The following is a 19532-nucleotide window of genomic DNA, read 5'->3' on the forward strand; positions in this document are numbered from 1 at the left end:
AAATTTCAACTTTTCAAGTTAATAATTTTTCCTCCAATTTGAAGTCGAATTGAGGATCAAAATATTTAATTTCCTAAAGTTGGTTGAAGTTTAATCAAATTTTGGGTTAGAGAATTTCTTCCTAGCTTCCAAAGCTTAACACATTCCAAGGGACATGTTTTTCATAATTTAGTTGTTGTTTGTGGTTTATTTGTTTGACTATTCTCATAGAGGATGAATGGAAAGGAATAGAGCTACAAGAATTCATTAGCACAATATGCACTAATGGATATCCCCATGGTGGTTTTAGCTAGCAAAAAATACTCATTAGGTCTATATTGGTTACCTTTATGTGGGAGTAGGGTTTTTTAAATCAATTTGTATCTTAAATGGTATAAATATGGGAAAATCTTAATAATTCTTAATGTGCGAACTCTTAAATTTTTGGTTGTATTTTTTAAAAATATTCAAATTTTAAGGATTATCTATATATATATATATATATATATATATATATATATATATATATATATATATATATATATATATATATATATGACAAATTTTGATGATTTTTAAAAGTAAAATAATTGTCCTATCAAATTCTAGCAAATTTTCATTGGAAAAAAATGTAAATTGGCATATCACTTTTTGGAAAAAAATAGAAAATTAACTCCATGGTGAAATTTAACCCCTTAAATATTCATTCGTTGGGAAATGACTTTATTGCAAGTAATTAGGGATCTTCATTTCAAGGGAGAAAGTAGGATTTATTTGAATTTATCCTTGCTATTCTATTTGAATAACTAGCCAATCATATATGACCAAGATGATGCACATATTAACATAAATCAAAGTCATTCTTGGTGGATGAATGGAAAGAACATAAATAAGAAAATTAGTTGACACAATAGGTTATAGTATTAATCTCTATGATAGTGTAGCTAGCACGAATATTTGTACCTTTAATTATATTGGGGCTCAATGGAGAGAGCTTTGATATAATAGTTAGGAATGTTCACTTGTAAATTTTTAAATCAATTGAACTATTACTTTTGTTTGGTTGTTCCTAATTAGTTCAACTTATCTTTGATCTAGTCAATTTAGCAAATGAAGATTCTGATATTTCTAATTTCATGTATCTAAAAAATGTTTTACTTCATTTTTTATGTTTCCACTTGTAGAGTGGGTTTTCGACATTCCATCTTCAAAACAATTCCCTCATTTTTCTTGTTTGATTTATGAATGTATTTATGCAAATGTGAATGATTTCTATCTTGTGTTGCTTTATCATAGTTTGAATTTGATGATCCACATTAGATTAAGTTAGAGAATTATATTTATTGTAGACTACTCGTACTACTGCAAACCATCACAACGCTCTGAGCCCTAACCACAAATAGCATATACATACCAAAGCTCAAACTTTCTTGCATATTCGCTCATTTCGAAATCAATTAAGGTAGGAACGAGCTTGGGAATCTATTGAGATAATCGAACCCTACTCTATCATTCCTACAGAAAGTGCATGCGGTTATAGAATCTAGCTACAGCAAGTGGAGGAAGCTACATGAAGCACAAAAGTTCTACACGAAGCCTCTAAGGGTGCAAGAATGGTGGTTATGGTCGATTTGGTCTTTGATTATCACTATACCAGACCTTATAGTGAAAAGTAAGCTACCTCTCTTTTCCTTTTGTCCATAATTCACATTTTGGTGCACCTTGAACTCTCTTAATAATTGCAATCATCTTGTGGATTAAAAAGTGTTTTATGGCTACAAAATACAAAGGATATACATAATTGTCATCAACAAGAGGTTCCAACCCTCTGTTCCCTTTGAATTCATATTGGAGCCATCATAGGAAGAAATCATCCTACATCTACTTGAAAACAGAGAAGAAGATCAAAGGGGGATTCAAAAGGAGAGAGCCTACAAATACAAGAGAATTCACCTTCATCCCCCTATAGTAGACATTTTTAGGAGGCATCACTGGTTAGGTTTCTTTGAGCTACTAAAAGGATATGATGATGATATCACTTATGAGTTTTCCATGGCCCTAAACCCTCAGGAATGAGAAAATGCTACCACTGTGGTGAGGGAATTATCCATTACCATCACTCTTGAGATGATTGGAATGGTGGAAACACTTCCCCTAGGGAAAAGAATACAAGTCCAACAATGCCCTTGCTAAGAAGAATTTCTTCACTAACGTGAGAAACCAACTGAAGATAAAAATGGAGTCAGAAAGGATAACCTCCCCTATCCATGGAATGAGGTGGCCTACCACATCCTTAAGGTCATTTCTTCTGAAGGAATATTGAGTGTAGTCTATGGCTACCGGTTCATATTGCTCCATGAACTAAAATTTTGAACCAGATTTCCCATAGCCAAAAGACTCAGTGTGCCTTATTTCCTCCCACAATCCATCATGGACATGAGCGAGATGGTGAAAGAGGGAAAGGAACAACACTTAGTACACCAGGGCCTAATCAAACTAATAGTGGAAGATTCTTTGAATGACTTGAGAGTTTCTGTTGTGTGGTTCACATTAAGAGATATGGATAGAGAATCCTTCCTTGACACTCAAGTCCTTGCACTTGGTGAGACCCCAGCCTCTAGTGTTGAAGGAGGAGAAGTAAAGGAAAAATAGGAATGAGAAGAAGAATCAAGAGAGGAAGAAGCATAAGAGGAAGGAGAAGAAGAAGCAGGAAAGGAAGAGGCTAAAGTAGAAGAGGAAGAAGAGGCAGAGGTAGAGAAAATAGGGGAAGAATCACAGAAAAAGGAAGAGGTGGAGGAAGAACAAAAGGAAGAAGAAGAGGAGGAGCAACAAGAAGAAACAAGCCCTGAGAAAACCACTGCACCTGAAGAAGAAAAGATATCCCCATAGCATCAATGTTTGCCTCCTAGACCCAGTAAAAAGGAGGCAGTTGCTACCCTGGCTGCCTTGAGCACACCAATCAAATCTAAGAAGAAAAGGTAGAGGAAAAATCTCCTCTAATTCAAAACAAGGAAAAGCACTAGGATTAAACAGGGAAAGCCTCATAATCCCACAAGGACCCCTATTCTAATTGAAGAACCATTAAGTAAAAGAGAGGAGATAAAACATATTGAAAGGAAGGTTGAGAAAGCCACATATCTTGGAGCCATCTCAAAGACTCCCATAACCTATGTAAGAAAGCATGTCACCAGGTCAACCTCCTCTAAGAAACCCAAAGCACCCATCACACTTCAACAAAAAGGAAAAGGCCTGCTACAAGGAACACCAAGCCTACTACAGGAAAAAATAGATGGTGCTACAAGAAGAGCAGAAAATTCTACAGGAAGATCATAAAGGGTAGAAATAAGGCAAAGAGGCAACAAAGTAGTTACAGGAGGGGGAAACTTCTCCAAGAACATTTGAGAGATATTTTCAAAGCTGCAGGAGCCTAGTTCACAACCTAATTTGAGCTCCTGTTAAAAGTTCATTGAAGGAGGCAGAGTGATCCCACATAAATTTTCAGTCTGTCTCTTCTTTGAACTTGAAGAAAAGGGAGGAAGGCCACATAGGTGGATGTAGATTGCCAAAGATACGAAAGTGGAAGATGTGGGACTTATGGAAAAAATATCCTAGAAATGGGCAAGGAGTTGAGTGAGTTAAGGGATAGACAGTACACAATGAAAACACAATTGCAGGAAGAAAAAAACGGTGGAGGAAGAAATTACAAGAGAAGGAGTCCCAATTGGCCAAAATGGAAAGCCTCTCCATGGAGGCACTTCAATGCAGACTGCCATCCAAATCCTATTCACGTTTCCTAAAAGACCAATGGATGCAGTTCCAGATCAAGACATTAGAAAAATAGGGGTCCATGCCATTCTAGGACTATAAGCAGTTCATTGAGTTGTGTGACAAGAGTGGCATTGAAGACAACCAAATTAGTTGAATTCTACCTACACAACCTCACCTTAACTAATATGAATGTTTGGTATCCCAATGCAAAGTTGGGAGACTTTCAACTAATGGCTCTTGTATCTCACGAGGAGTCCATCGATGAGGAGGTGAAGAGAGATTTGGTAAAACAATAAAAGGAACCCCTCTACATCAAGGAAGAGAAGAAAAGTTCGCTGGTTGTAATTAGTATTCGAAACATCATTTCCAATGATGCGAAGTTGGAACCTAGATACCTTTCCACCCAAGAACAAGTCATCTCTCACTTTGAGGACACTCTCAGGATGTTAGGGACAGAGAGCCAACAAGCATGTTAGAGAATATGGAACAACCTACCACACAACTCTATATCAGGGAGTATCACTCTCTTGAGAGATTGAAAAATGCCTTGGATAGAACACTATTGTACAAGAGGGCCATGAAAAGATTGAAGATCAACTAGATTGGACTTAAGCTCAGTCCACCTTTTCTGTTGGGTTTCCGGGAAGGAAGGAAGGAAGCAGTGGGAAGATATAGAGAAAAATATAGGCTTCTATCATCACGAAGAGACACCATCTACAGAAGCTTGGGATGTCAGAAAGACCACGAGGGCCATGAAGGGCATGGACATAGATGAATAGGTTTCTCACAGGATGAGAAACAATTTTAGTAGGGGGTGATGATGAGGCTCATCAATAGGTTTACTACATGGGTCATAATTCCATCCTCCAACTCATTAAATTATATTTCTCTCACATTTATCTACAAATTTTATTATATTATGCTTAGTGTGAGGAGTAAATATGTGTTACTATGTCATGTGGCCTAATGTGTGTTAAATGTAGGAATTGGAACAATTTGGAGTTGATTTGAGTGCATGAACTCAGAGTAGACAAGAAAGAAAGATTCTAGGAGGTGGTCTCCCTCCTTAACTCCTCTAATCAGTCAAAGATCCCCCACTCTATCTCATCATCTCAGTGTCATTCGCAGCCATGCATGCTCAGTTCATTGGCAGCTGAACTAGTGCAAGTCAAGGAAGATTTAGATCGACCTATTCTCAAGTTAGGGAGCCAAGTATCCCTATTTTCTAGGGAGCTATTGGTAGCTCCATTTTCTTTTATAAATAAGCAAGCTAAGGGACTCATTAGGATTCAAAGTTTTATTGTAGCCAAGAGACCATTAAGTTGAAGCACATTTGACTATCATTTTATGATGTATTTGACACTTTTTGAATGATAATGAGAAGTTATGTTTTGATCTAGCACTAATTTGACCTAGAGGGCTGAAGATCTTGCATTAGGGCCCAAGCCTAGCATAATAAGTTCCTCTCTTGTATGTATATTCCTAGTCTAGAATGTTGATCAACTGTTGAAATCTATGCATGTTTCTTTTGGCTTAGGAGATTTATTAAGTTGTTGTTCATTTATGTTTCCATTAGCTTAGAGGGTAAATTAGTTGTTGTAGTTTAGTGGGAGTAAAATACATCAAATATCTTGTGGAAGTGACCCTTATCTCATCTCCCTCATGGGATCATCATTAGAGGACCCCGCATTCATAGCCCAAAAACATAGTTTGATTTCTTGTTCATTGCATAGATGAAGTTTTAGCATTAGTTAGATAGTTGTTTATGATTTCTTGGAAATATTTACAATTGTTATTTTTTATTCTCAAGATTATTGTAGCTTAGAAGGTAGTTCATTTCATAGATCCAATTCTTAGTAGTAGTTAGCTAAGATTTTTCAAATTCAATTCATCTTTTCCACATTGACATATAATAATTTGCAAATGCAAAGAGAAACATGTGTAATTGTAGGGTTGTTGATCTACAGGAAAGGACTCCTTTCACCAAATCCATTTAGGTCTTCTCCACCATCTATTGATGCATGCCAACCCATGTTCTAAACTTCTATTTTTTTATCACCATGAGCAAGCCATCTTAGCCAAATATGACCTTCTTGGAGTATTGGTCTTGGCTAAGGGTGATGATCACATTACCCATACTTTCCACAACTCTCATAAACCATTCGAACACTTCATCTCACCATTATTTCCCTCCAAACCCTCTCGGCCAACTTCCTATAGCAATTCAGGACATCCTATAGCAGTGCAAGAAATCGTGTAGCGCACCTATGACAACTTGTTTTGACCTACAATGATATCCCAGCCTATTTTAGGAGAATTTTAGTGCGTCGTCTTGGATGCCATGACTAGAAGTGCCATCTAGACTTGTCCTTTTACTCCTTTTCCTTCCTGCAAGATCATATAGCTTCTTTCATTTCTGAATTTAGCAATTATAACTTTATTTACTCCGCAAGTGTGAATTAGATAGTCAATGCATGCATTCTTGAATTATGAAATGGTATAATAATCTTTTGTTTTCAAGAAACCCTAATAGATAGATGATTGAGCGCAAGTTATCATAGTTTCCTTTTTGCAAATTAGCATAATATTCGTGTCGTTTCATAACATTTACAAGTCGGAAACTTTCATTTTCTGAGTTGAAAAGCATTTACTTTCTCTACACTAGAACTAGCCTTTACATTTTTCTTGCAGTAGTTAGACTCCTTTCAATTTGGTAGATACATGGTCTGTAACCCTAATGATCAAGTGACCTAGTTAAGGGTGGCATGGGTAGAATGATGCATCTAGTGTCTATATAACACTATCACCTCCAAGTTTGTACAAAACCCCAGGTTGATAATTAAAGCTGGTAGCCTTGGGAGTTGTAGAATTGTTGTTGTAATATTGAGGCTCATTAGATGCCTCAAGAGAAGAAGAGCAACAAACAAGAAAAAGAATAGATTCGAAAGAGCCCTCATTTTCAATGATAAAAAATGGTGAAGATAGTCATCAAGAATTACCAAGTACTGAACCTTTCTTAATTGTAGATGTGAAGGCCATCTTACATCTGATTTCCCATTTCCTTTCACATGTAGTGATGATGAGACTATTGAGATTGATGGATTAGAATTTGATAACCAATTGACTGAGATTGACCTTTCAGAAGAAAAAGGAGGCAATCCTTTTGGAGAGAAATTAGATTCAAAAGGTGAATAGAAATGCAAGATAGTGGCCCCATAAGTCGAGATTAGAAGGCTCACAGTTGAGAATGAAGACCAACAAAAGTTATTACAAACGTTTGATGAAAAGGAATGTGGTAACAAAGAATAAATCATAGGTTTCAAAAATCTTCTGGAAGAATTAAGAAGAATCAAGGATGCAACGAGCAAGAAGCTTAGAGAAAGAGTCAGATGTTGTGAAAATTTGGGAGTTGAAGAAAAATTTGCAAGAGGAATTAGAAAGGATCAGATTAAGCACTCAAGAAACTACAAGCACATCAAAAAATAATGGATAAAATATTTGCAACGTGAAAAAGGAGAACCATCAGCAAGATCAACGACCAAAAGAAGAGCCAAGAAAAGTGCATTCAACAAGAAAATCCATTGTACCCATAATGAAAGATGTCAAGTGTTTCAACTACAAAAAACTTAGACATGTTGTAGAAGATTTTAGAAACGAAGAGGTCAAGTCCTCTCAGCAAAAGAAACAACAAAGTGAAAAGTGCCCTCAATTAATTATGCAAGGAAGATTGCCCCCATCATGAAGATTATCAATAATGAGGTATAATTGTTATTTTTAAGGCTACCATTTCTCATGTCATGTTCTTGGCCATAGAGCCATTTCCATTGACTGAAGGACTCATGCAAAGAATCAAAGGAAGATAGGTCAGAGATATAAGCATATTCCTTTGTACCATGGTCACATAAAGTTCTACACGTGTAGCAACATTCACCACAAGGCCGAGGATTGCAAGCTACCCATGTGTTAGAGGAAATCCAATTAAAGTGAGAAAATCATGCTAGGTCAACCACATAGGAAGAGAGGTGTTGCACATGTCAAACATCAACCTATTAAATTTTGGAGGAGAAGGGAGCAAGAAGAGACCCTTACAAAAAAATGATGCCTGCATGGTCTTTGGGGGAGCATATGGCCTCATCATAGGTGCAGTCATATAGGAAATATTGTATATGGAAAGATTTATGTTTTGGAAAGGTGATACATGGGCACAAGGGGAGCTACATGAGGGTTTAAGTATTGGTTTTATTTATGAGCTATTATTATTTTCAGTTTGACATCTGTCGGATCAACCATATTTGTTATTGATAGCATTGGAGCAACTACATGTTGAGTTTCTAGTGATATTTTTTAAGACATGTCAACCAAATATTTGTTCTTATGCACATGGCCAAGGAGCTTATTTGATGTAATTATGATGTGTTTCTTCATGTTTGTTTGAAGACAATTTATTTTGTAGACTTTACTGGTAGATATATGTAGCAAGGGATTGTGATCAGATTGTGGGAGAGTGTTGGTTTACTATGGTTTACAACAATATGGCTCGATGATGACTAATTTTTATTGTTGATCATATATTTAAAGATTTATGTTGCTAATGGTGAGTTTGTCCAGAACATCGTGATCAATTCTTAGAGCACGAACCCTTCAAAGAGAGGAATGCGAGGGAGTGAAGTAAGATCACATATTTAGGGGGAGAATTCTTGCTTGTAGTGGACCAATAGATTGTTGGAATTATGTTCATGATTAGGAGCTAATCACGTATTTATTCGCTTCTATGAGACTCATGATGATATAACACTTTTATTGATGAGGAATTATATGTTGTTGCTACTATGTCATGATATTTGAGTTGCTACTACTAGTTCAAATTATCATGTTACTGATATCTATGTGAAAAATAGTGGGAGTCTTGTGCTCTTTCCATGACTTTGCTACCAAGAGATTATTGTTTGTGTTGATTTGTATTTGATATGCTACTAAACAATTTAATTTACCACTATATTTAATTGCTTGTGTGGACTTTAGATGTTGTAGAGAGCTTTCATTGACAACACATTTATGTTGCTGCTGAGATTCCAGATTATGGTTGAGATATTCAAAGTAGCCACATATTACCATTTGCTATGGTATTGTACTTTCATTGTTGCTACATAGAGCACAAATTGCTCATGGATGCCATGTATGTGCCTCATATAATTATGATGAGCATGCATATAGGAGAGCACATGTGTGTGCATTTGTATAAGTTATGTATCCTTATTATTTCATCTTTTGGTGCATTTGTCATAGAGAGACACATTGTGTGCAACATGTTTGTAGAGGTATGTCAATTTGAACTATGTATGGGCTATTATATGTCAAAGTCTTGTCCTGTATATTATTGACATAGCCCATTGTCTCATTTTTGTATTGGGTCACTAGGTGAAACGATATATCTTGGGTCCATGTAATCATGAGTCATTGGTTGGTGATAGGTGTGCATATAGAAGAGTCACATATTAGTCATATACAACCATGTATTTTCTCTACGAAGCCTTGTACTTATATTACACATCACTGTACACCATTAGTGACAAATTGGTTAGTCCCTTGCACTTGGCTAGGAGGCTTATTATATAGAAGCATAAGCGTTGGTACAATAACAAAGAGAGTATGCTTGCACCCCAATTATATGCTTAGGGGGAGCATGGTTAACTTGAGATGTTATGGTGTTGATCAGAGACATGTTTTGCAGCCAATTTCTTTGTTTAACATACTTATTTTGCTGGAGAAACATCAACTTCTATCAGAAGATTAGTTTGTATTAGGTATGTAGTTAACATGGTTTTGAGTATTTCAGGAGGATTATGCTAACATTGGCATTGCTATGAGTTTCCCTTTTCCATTGATGTCAAAGGGGTAGAAAAGGATTTGATGCAAGAAGTTGGCATCAATGCCAAAGGGGGAGAATGTTGACAACTGGTTGGAATTTATGTCAACGAGTCAATCAAGATGTGATGCTTATAGGGGAATGTCAACAAGTCAAGTCAATAATATTGTGATACTTACAGAGGAATTGCAGGAGGATGTAGGGGAATTTGACAAGTTGGAGCCTTATGAAGATGTCTTGATGCTTGTAGAAGAGGTTAGACAGGATTTGGAGATGCTTGGTGAAATGTTGAAGCAATCTCATAGAGGTTTAGATAGAGGATCTTGATAACACGACTATCTAAGTAAACACAACACATTATAATGCATCCTACAGAGCATGTGACCTGTTTTATAACATGATTCTCGAGAATAAAGGGCGTGAAAATGCTTGAAAGGGACAAAAAAACCCAAGGGAAAAGCTATTGAAATGCCCAACGAATTCATGCTCGCAAGTATGACTAACATCTATTTGATATGATCAACATTACCAAGAGCAAAATCCTTGGATTTTCCCATGGTAAGTTTAAGGAAGAAACACTATTAAAAGGAAAGGAGTTCGATCAATATATGTGTGCATTCTTTGTGAGTTATGATCTGGAAACATAGGGTGCAAGGAGGAGGCCTAGATTTAACTACTTAATGATAGATGGAAAAGAAATTGGGGCAGAGTTCTTCATTGCCTGGTTTGTTCTTTGATATGTGGTGAGTAAACATGGTCCTGATATGATTAAACATTTTTGAACCCCTCATTCTTTATTGATCATACTGTTGGTTGGTGGTTCTTTTATTATATGTGTATCATATAAATTTGGTGGAGGTTGTGCTAGTATGAGCACATGATAATTTTGGAAGGCTTTGTAGACTTGTCTTCACCATATAACTATTGTTTATCTCCTTAGTATTAATCAATGTGATTGTAGGAATGATAAAATCAGATCTAATTTAGTGTTGAAACCTTTAGATCACCTCACATAAATATGAATTAGTATTTAATGATATACTGATATACACACATAATCAAATTGTGGACTTCGGAAGTTTCTTGCAAAAGAGTTTTGTGATGAGGTTCTTTGCAGAAATATGTACAAAGATCATTTTTTACAAGGGTCTGTGGATCTAAATGAGTGCATTGAGTTTATATTATTTTATCAATGCACAAATCAACAAGACCAGCAGAGTGTGCGGTGACAAAGGTGAATGCGTAGTGGGAAAAGGTTAAATGACAATGTTTCTCTTAGAGATCAACACCTTGAGGACAAAAGTTTATATGACAAAGTTTAAATACTTTCTTATGAATTCGATGTTCATGCTACTACTTGGCATTTGATGAGTTTCTATCTTGCAGAGATATTGTATGCATACATAATAGGGACTGAGCATAACATTGCTTCTATGATGATTCAATTGTGAAAGGTTTGATAGAAATGCTACAGAGTTTTCATGCTAAGATTCTTATTACAAGGACAATCTTGTATGGTTACATGCCTTGTTGATTGAGATATATTACCATATGTTGCTAGGGTATTTAATCATTATGATGTATGTTGCTTGTTGTTGGGACTGAAGTTGAGATCAATACGCTGATAAGCTAAGGATTGATGACAGTATTAATGTCAGATTCATTATATGTATGTTGTTGGGTTTTTTGACAATGAAGTTGTCATGATGCTATTGCAACTTGTATGGTGAAAGGTTGATGCTATGAGTATACTACCATTAGGGTTTGTAGATGTATTGGAGTTTGATTATTGTTTTATGTATTGTCTTGATGAACTAATGTAATGTTTGGGTTTAAGTGAAGTCAAAGTGTTCACTAAAGTGATAGAAGGTTAATAAATGTTGTTGTTTGTCATAATTTTGACATTGTTGGATTTGATTATGCTTTGACATTGATGCCCTGGTTAAGAGAAGGTTTTTGTAATTACATGTTGATGGTTCATGGAAATTTATCTTATAGTGGGTTTGAGTATGACTTGTATGAGCAGAGACATTGATTAATTGTTGATGTATCCGGCTATGGCTTTCCAATAGCTGATTTGATTATTGTAGAGAGAGTTCTATTGTTAGGTGTTGTGAATGAAAAACTATAATTAAATAAAATTATAAAAAAAAGTTGGTATTATAAAAAATTGGATTTCAAAACCTAGCAACAATATGTTAAAAGGGAAAAAATTCACCATCTAAAAAAAATCTTAACACTTAAATTTGATCGATGAAAGACATAATAAATCTTTCTATTTTATTTAGAAAAGATAAATGAAAATTACAAGCGAACATAAGACTTCAAAACTACACAATAGCAAAAACAAATTTAAAAATTATATATATATATATATAATATAATTTTAAAATTTAAATATATAATTTTAAATATCGAGCTCGCTTCAGCATCTTGTCCAACAATGGAATCCTCTAGGAAATATCATCTGAAGTAAATGTGTCTGCGCAACCGCCTTCGCAACTCAGGTCGAGGTCTCATCTTCAACTTGTGAAAACTGGAACCAACTAGGAAATTTCATTTGAACTCAGTATCTCTTTACGGGAAATCTCATGACTGACTTTAATCCACTGCAATTGGAAAATTCAAATTGTACGACTTAAAAAGTAAAATTTGAATTAAAGTTGTACCCTATAAGATTTCATTTGAAGTTTAACAGATGAATTTGAGACGGTTGAAAAGTAACGTATTCTGGAAAACAAAGGTGAGTTGAATTTGACTGTAGAGTTCAATGTATGATATTCAAGTCGATACGTGGGGGTACTTCCCTGACCTTTCTCAAGTCAAGTCGAATATCCATTAGAGGAAAGGTGGTTCCGAAATCGCTTTCGCAACTCAAAGTCCAGCTCTGCATCCCAGCTCTGCATCTTGTCAGATGGAATCCTCTGAGAAATGATATGTGTCTGCACAACCGCGTTCGTAACGCGGGGCGCTTTACCTTTACTTCCTTTAGCTCTCTCAAGTCAAGTCGAATATCCATTAGAGGAAAGGTGGTTCCGAAATCGCTTTCGCAACTCAAAGTCCAGCTCTGCATCTTGTCAGATGGAATCCTCTAAGAAAACAAAGGTGGGTTGAATTTGACTGTAGAGTTCAATGTATGATAATTCAAGTCGATACGCGGGGGCGCTTTACTTCATTTAGCGCTTTCTCAAGTCAAGTCGAATATCCATTAGAGGAAAGGTGGTTCCGAAATCGCTTTCGCAACTCAAAGTCGAGCTCTGCATCTTGTCAGATGGAATCCTCTAAGAAATGATACGTGTCTGCGCAACCGCGTTCGCAACTCAGGTCGAGCTCGCATCAAGTCGATACGTGGGGGCGCTTTGTATCCTCGAAAAGTGAAATGTACTTCATCTAGCGCTTTCTCAAGTCAAGTCGAATATCCATTAGAGGAAAGGTGGTTCCGAAATCACTTTCGCAACTCAAAGTCGAGCTCGCTTCTGCATTTTGTCAAACAATGAAATCCTTTAGGAAATATCCTTTCAAGTAAATGTGTCTGCGCAACCACGTTCGCAACTCAGGTCGAGCTCGCATCTTCAACTTGTGAAAGTGAAACCAACTAGGAAATTTCATTTGAACACAATATCTCTTTACGGGGAATCTCATGACTGACTTTAATCCACTGTAATTTGAAAATTCAAATTGTATGGTGGTACCATATAAGATTTCATCTGAAGTTTAATAGATGAATTTATCCTAATTAATATATTAATTTTACGAGGAAAATAAAATCTTACATCATTTTTTTTTACTCTAATAAAATGGTTTGGTTATGATTTGTAAAATTGTAAATTTTTATAGTTTAAATTGCATTTTTGAATATATAAATGAATTCAGAGCCTTGAAAAAATTACTGGAAATTTTGGGTAAACTACATAATCTAAATTTGCAAATCTAACAATTTTTTACTAGAGTTTAGATTTAAAAATAAAACATAAAAAATGTCAATGTCAAAATGTCAGATTAAACTAAATACTTTAGCAATAACAAATTTTTATTGTAGGAATTACTGTATATAACATATATATATATATATATATATATATATATATATATATAATTGGCATTCAAATATTTTATTGAAATTGCTTTATATGATTGAGCAGACAGCTCATTTTACAACCTAGTATGATGTGTATTGTCTGAATTACTTTATATAACATATATATATAATTGACATTGAAATATTTTAATCAACATAAACATTAAAATATTTTATTTTCAATTGCTTTATATGATTGAGTTGAGAGGCTCAATCTACAACCCAATATGATGTGTTTTGTCGGAATTATTGTATATAACATATATATAATTGACATTGAAATATTTTAATCGACATAAACATTGAAATATTTTATTTTCAATTGCTTTATATGATTGAGCCGTGAGACTCATTCTACAACCGAGTATGATGTGTATCGTTGGATCACTGTATATAACATATATATAATTGACATTGAAATATTTTAATCAACATAAACATTGAAATATTTTATTTTCAATTGCTTTGTATGATTGAGCCAAGAGGCTCATTCGACACCGAGTATGATGTGTTACCCTATCCGTCCATCATTAAAGTTAAAATTGGATCCCTCTAGTGAAGAAATTGGATCCCTCTCGACTGTTAGATCCGTATTTAAGATGATGGATTTAAGCTGGTATGTGCATAGTTAACATTGAAATATTTTAATATTTTATTTCCTTATTAATATATTTTAAAACAAACTTCTCTCTAATATTGTAGAATATCTCTTTATGCATATAATATTGAAATAGTTCACTTCAACCTCGTATATTGAAATATTTTGTTTATTGCACACATTAAAAGTTTTGGTGGTTAATATTTTGTAATTGCCATATATCAATATTATAATAAGAATGGAATGAGTTACATATCTCCCTATTAAATAATTGACATTTTTACAATCTCTTTCTATATATATAGGGCGAGAAAATTATTTTATTTAAAGTGGACATTCAAATATTTTATTTATGGTTAACATTCAAATCTTAACATTCAAATATTTATTTATGGTTAATATTTTATTTATTTATTTTATTTAAAGTGGATATTCAAATCTTTTAATTTTGGGCTTGTAGGTTATAAACTAGTTTTGTATCTTTTCAATCTTCCTCCATGACTCTAGATTTATTGCAACACCAAAACTCATATCCATATAAATATAAAATAACAAGAGTGATAAGAATATTTTAATTAAAACTAGTCAAATATGGATACTCTAAATAATTGCACACATCTTTCTTTTTTGTTTGTAATATCAACCAGGAAGATATTTTATGAGACATAAATGATTGATGTTCTATAATGCCTAAAGTTAACCAAACATGTATATTTTCATCTGAATTGTAAAATGCACCTCTTACCATAATTATTTTTTAAATTATATATATATATATATATATATATATATATATATATATATATATATATATAACTTATTTTTTAATAGTATTATTAGAAAAACCCTCATTAATAAAATTACCTTTGTTAGAATAATATCTATCTATCTATATATCCTTTTATTTAAAATTAAATTTATCTTCTTTTATAAATAATAATTTTGGGGAAAAGAGTCTTAATTTATGAAGTTATTATATAACAATATTGTGATTCTTTACTTTTCAAAATTATTATAATTTATTAAATAATATTTTGAGATTTGTAGATTTTGAAAATGGTATGAGTAAAAAAATATATTCATTTGTAAATTAAATTAGAATTTTAGATATATAAATTTTCATTAATATTTTTTTTGGCTATAATATGCATTCACTCTATATATACCAACAAAATCTATTAATTCATAAAAATATTACATCAAGAGAAATATAGTTTCAAAGCACTCTAGCCTTATTTCTTCAAAGCACTCTAGACTTATTTCTACTGAACTTGTTGACACTAATTGCTCTTATTTCTACTGAACTTGTTGGCACATATCTCTAATTGCTCTGGTTAAAGTGTCATGTCCGTGGCTATACCCACAACAAAAAAATTGTGCTCCAAATTAGACTGATTTCACAAATCCTCTTATTATCCTTGCCAATCACAACATGGGTTTATACCTTCACACGATAACGATCACAAGCTTCTTTGCATTTCCTCCAGACTTCCTGTATTATTGAACCTGTTCAATCCTAATGAAATGCCACCTGGACCAATCTACCTTGTCTGTAGAGGCTGGAAAAATCTACCAGTATTGTTAGACATTGTTCTATTTTATAAGGAAGGTATCATTAAATTGAAGGAAGATACTATTTTTAAGAGGTTATTATGTCAATGTCATTTTGAATCAAAATATTTGATAACCACTTTTACTTAGTATTATAAAACTATTGATAATGTTTGTTTAAGAAATAATTAGAATGGTCGTCATGTCTCCCAACACACTACCATTGTCATGTCTCCCAACACACTACCATAGTAAAAAAAAAAATATTATTAAATATCACTATAGAACTATTAATTCGGCAACCCTCCTATCGACTTTACTACTATGGTCATTGGTGAAGTTTTTTCTGGCAACCGGATTACTGGATTCATGGTGATGTTGTCAGCTTGGTACTATAGGACCTGGGTTCACTAACTCAACATGTACTTTGGAAATCTCCCGCCTCCTTGCGATCAGTAACTTAGCGGATATATGTTACACTTGGTATTTCTGTTTGGATTAATGCTCTGGCTATCGGTGTGAATTCTTCTTGCTCTACCCTCTACGTGGCACGAGCAGGCCCTTCTAACCGCAATCATTTACCTCAAGCTCTTCGCCACATCAACGAAGGATGGGCTGGGTTATGATCCAACGGTTCATCTCTTTCATGGTTTGGTTCATTCACCTCTCAGTTATCTGGTTGCATTATCACCTCCACCGTTTGGCTCCGGCTCTGTTTCTCCCCTTAGTTTTCCACGGGTCTGCTCTGTCTGTCGCCAGGCCTTGGAACAAATTGGAAGACCACCAGATGAGAGAATATGGCGACCCTATCACATGGAAGATTCCGGGTATGTTTTTTTTGTTTTACTGTTATTTGGCATTTTCGTCTCTGGAGTTTTATTTTCTGCTGAACACTTCCACTTCTATCTGCTAACTAAAGTTGTAATGGTGTGTTCTGGTTGTAGAGCTTGCCTCAAACATCCGAGACCCTCAGGCGAGGCTACGGGGTCGGCATCTCACCTGTTTTCCTTGCTCGAGAAGCCCAGGTAAGGGTTTGCTCCCGGATAGCTATTCTTTAATTGAGTTTGACTCTTCAGATGATTCGAATCTGAGATGGTTGGCTATACTGGTTCTGTTGCACAGCCTTCCGAGTTCCAAAAGTTTGAAGGCTTGTTGAGTTAGCAGGGTAATTTTTCTTGTACAGCCGAGAGCTGTAGGGTTGAGACCTATACCCCTTTTGCTTGGGTAGAGGGTTTTGTTTTTAGTTCTCTAGTGTTGGGATAAACAATGTTATTCTGATGTAATTATGTATATTCTTTTATCTCTCATGGATTATCATGTGGCTTACCAGGTTGTATTATGTGAGCTTGCAAGGTGCTATGAAGCAACTCTCAGGAAAATCCTGAGTGAAGTTGCTGGAAGTGCCTTGGTTAACTTATTCTCTTCTCTGAATGTATATTTGTATTCGTATAACCCTTTGTTACAGTGTTATCACCAACTGCTAAATAGATGTTGATTTCAAGCTATATACAGCTGTATGTTTTAATGATATTTATTCCACACCTTGTTTTCTGTTTAGATGTTTAAATTTGTGAATGATAACAGTCTCCATCTAGATTGCCATTCGATCTAATAATTGAACCGAAATTTAAATGAATGTTTAAATGCCTGACGCTGGTTCATTTCTCTGCACTTATAAGATTAGGTTCTTTACTGGTTCTCACTGCCTCCGTGCTTATTTCTGGTGATTAAGTCTTATATGCAAGGTTTCTTAGTTAATTATTTATTGTGAAACCCCACCCGTAAAGTCCTGGAAGTCTGTGTGCAAGGTAACCCTTGACGGGATGGTTTGCATGATACAGGGTTTTCTCCCTCCACAGTTCTCTGTGGTCCATCCTTGGTTATAGCCTGAGGCAGAGAATTTTTTTTACGTTTGTATGCCATATATCTTTACAACTTATCTGTGTGCCAGCATTTTAATGGTAAGGAGATGTATACATTTATATATAACTGACATTATTTCGCCAAACTATACCTCCGTATAATACCAGTATCACTTGGATTTTACCCTCCTCATTCTGGTTACTATTAACAGGAAGATTCTTGTTTCTTTTATTTGTTTCTTGGGTGTGAAATTTATATTCGCAGTTCAGAATTATACCTACCCCACCAGGGATTTAATTAGCGGTTTGTTAAATACTACACCTACCACTTCCTAGGGGTCTCTTTTCCTCATTATCAAAGTTTAGCGTGGTACAAAATCTTTACAACCCTACCAATTCACCTTGGTCACTGTTTACTCACTTGTTTTCCAGAATTTAAGGAATTTATGCACCCATCCCTTTTCTGGTTCCTCTAAAAAGACCACTGATGTTTTTCCTTAATTAACAGTTAATCATCAATCTCCATGACAACCAAGCAACCCTTGTCGGTGTCACTTTTACCATATATTCTACTATCATATTAGCTGTTACTAGGATCCCAGATGTTGGGGAAAAATGGTTTAAATAGGTATATTTGGATTACTGCTACTATGAGGCATATCTTAAACCCAACCACAAGAATGAAAGGAGGATTTTTTCTTTCTCTTACCTCCTAGACAGATATGTTCCTATGATGAAAATCATCATGAAGTACTTCACATGTGAGGGCGGGTTTTATAGGCTCTATTCCTATCATATTCGGTCACTCATGCATTTCACAAGAGTCAAAATGCTCAATCTGCCCTGTTATCTTTACCGAGATATTGATAAGATGTCATTCATTTCCTGAAGGAAATATCGTGATCATCAAATGCATAGCATATTTCACCATTCTCTCATTAAGATGATAGTCCTACACTGCCTTAATCAACTTAACATTACATGGGACACTTTCATATCCAATGAGATTTTCACAGTCCCACCTATTCAGCATGGACAAGAATCCCTTTCATCCTCTCATCCACACACCTCCATTCCTCCACCTTAGCCTATACATCATTCATCTTCATCTCATGAGTCATCCACACCATCACCTCCATCATCACCTTTTCATCAGCCTATTCATTCACCTGGCAGAGATAAAGGAACTGAGCAGGAGCATATTGAGCATGGTGAGAGCAACAAACCCAAAAGGGCTGGTTTAGGTACCTTGGAACATACCTATTAGAGAGGGCATAGGCAAGTGTTTTCCCCACTTATTGTGGGAGGGGCCTTGCCTTCTTCATCGACAAAGCAGGTACAAAAGGGTAAGGAAAAAGTTGTAGAGGCAAAGGTCCAGCAACAGGAGGAAGACCTCCATGAGATAGAGCATGATTTTCACTTAGTTGAATCCGATCAACACAATGACAGTGAAAGCACATCTATTTTTATCAAGGAGAAGAATGCACTCATAGGAGAGATCGAGGTCAACTTGCAAAGGGCCAAAGGGATCATTTCCTACTATGAGCAGGAAAATAGGCAGTTTGAGGTAAAAAATGAGCTCATGGAGATTCATCTCAGAAAGGAAAAGGGAGAGGCTCAAAAGGCAAAGGCCTTACTTGATGAGGCATATGGACAGTATGATGAGCCAGTTGATGAATAGGTTCTAGGCATAAGGCCAAGGACTATAGGCCTAAAAAGAGCCTTGGAGTAGGAAAGGAAAAGGGACGAAGAAATGGCCAATCAACTCACCTTGAATGAGCAATTTGCCAAGATGGTAAATGAAAACCAATAATATTGGCTTGAGAAGGT

This window comes from Pinus tabuliformis, chromosome 1_2 (assembly GCF_031772625.1).
Source record: "Pinus tabuliformis cultivar Carrire ecotype Pingquan chromosome 1_2, CPIR1, whole genome shotgun sequence".
Lineage (NCBI taxonomy): Eukaryota > Viridiplantae > Streptophyta > Pinopsida > Pinales > Pinaceae > Pinus > Pinus tabuliformis.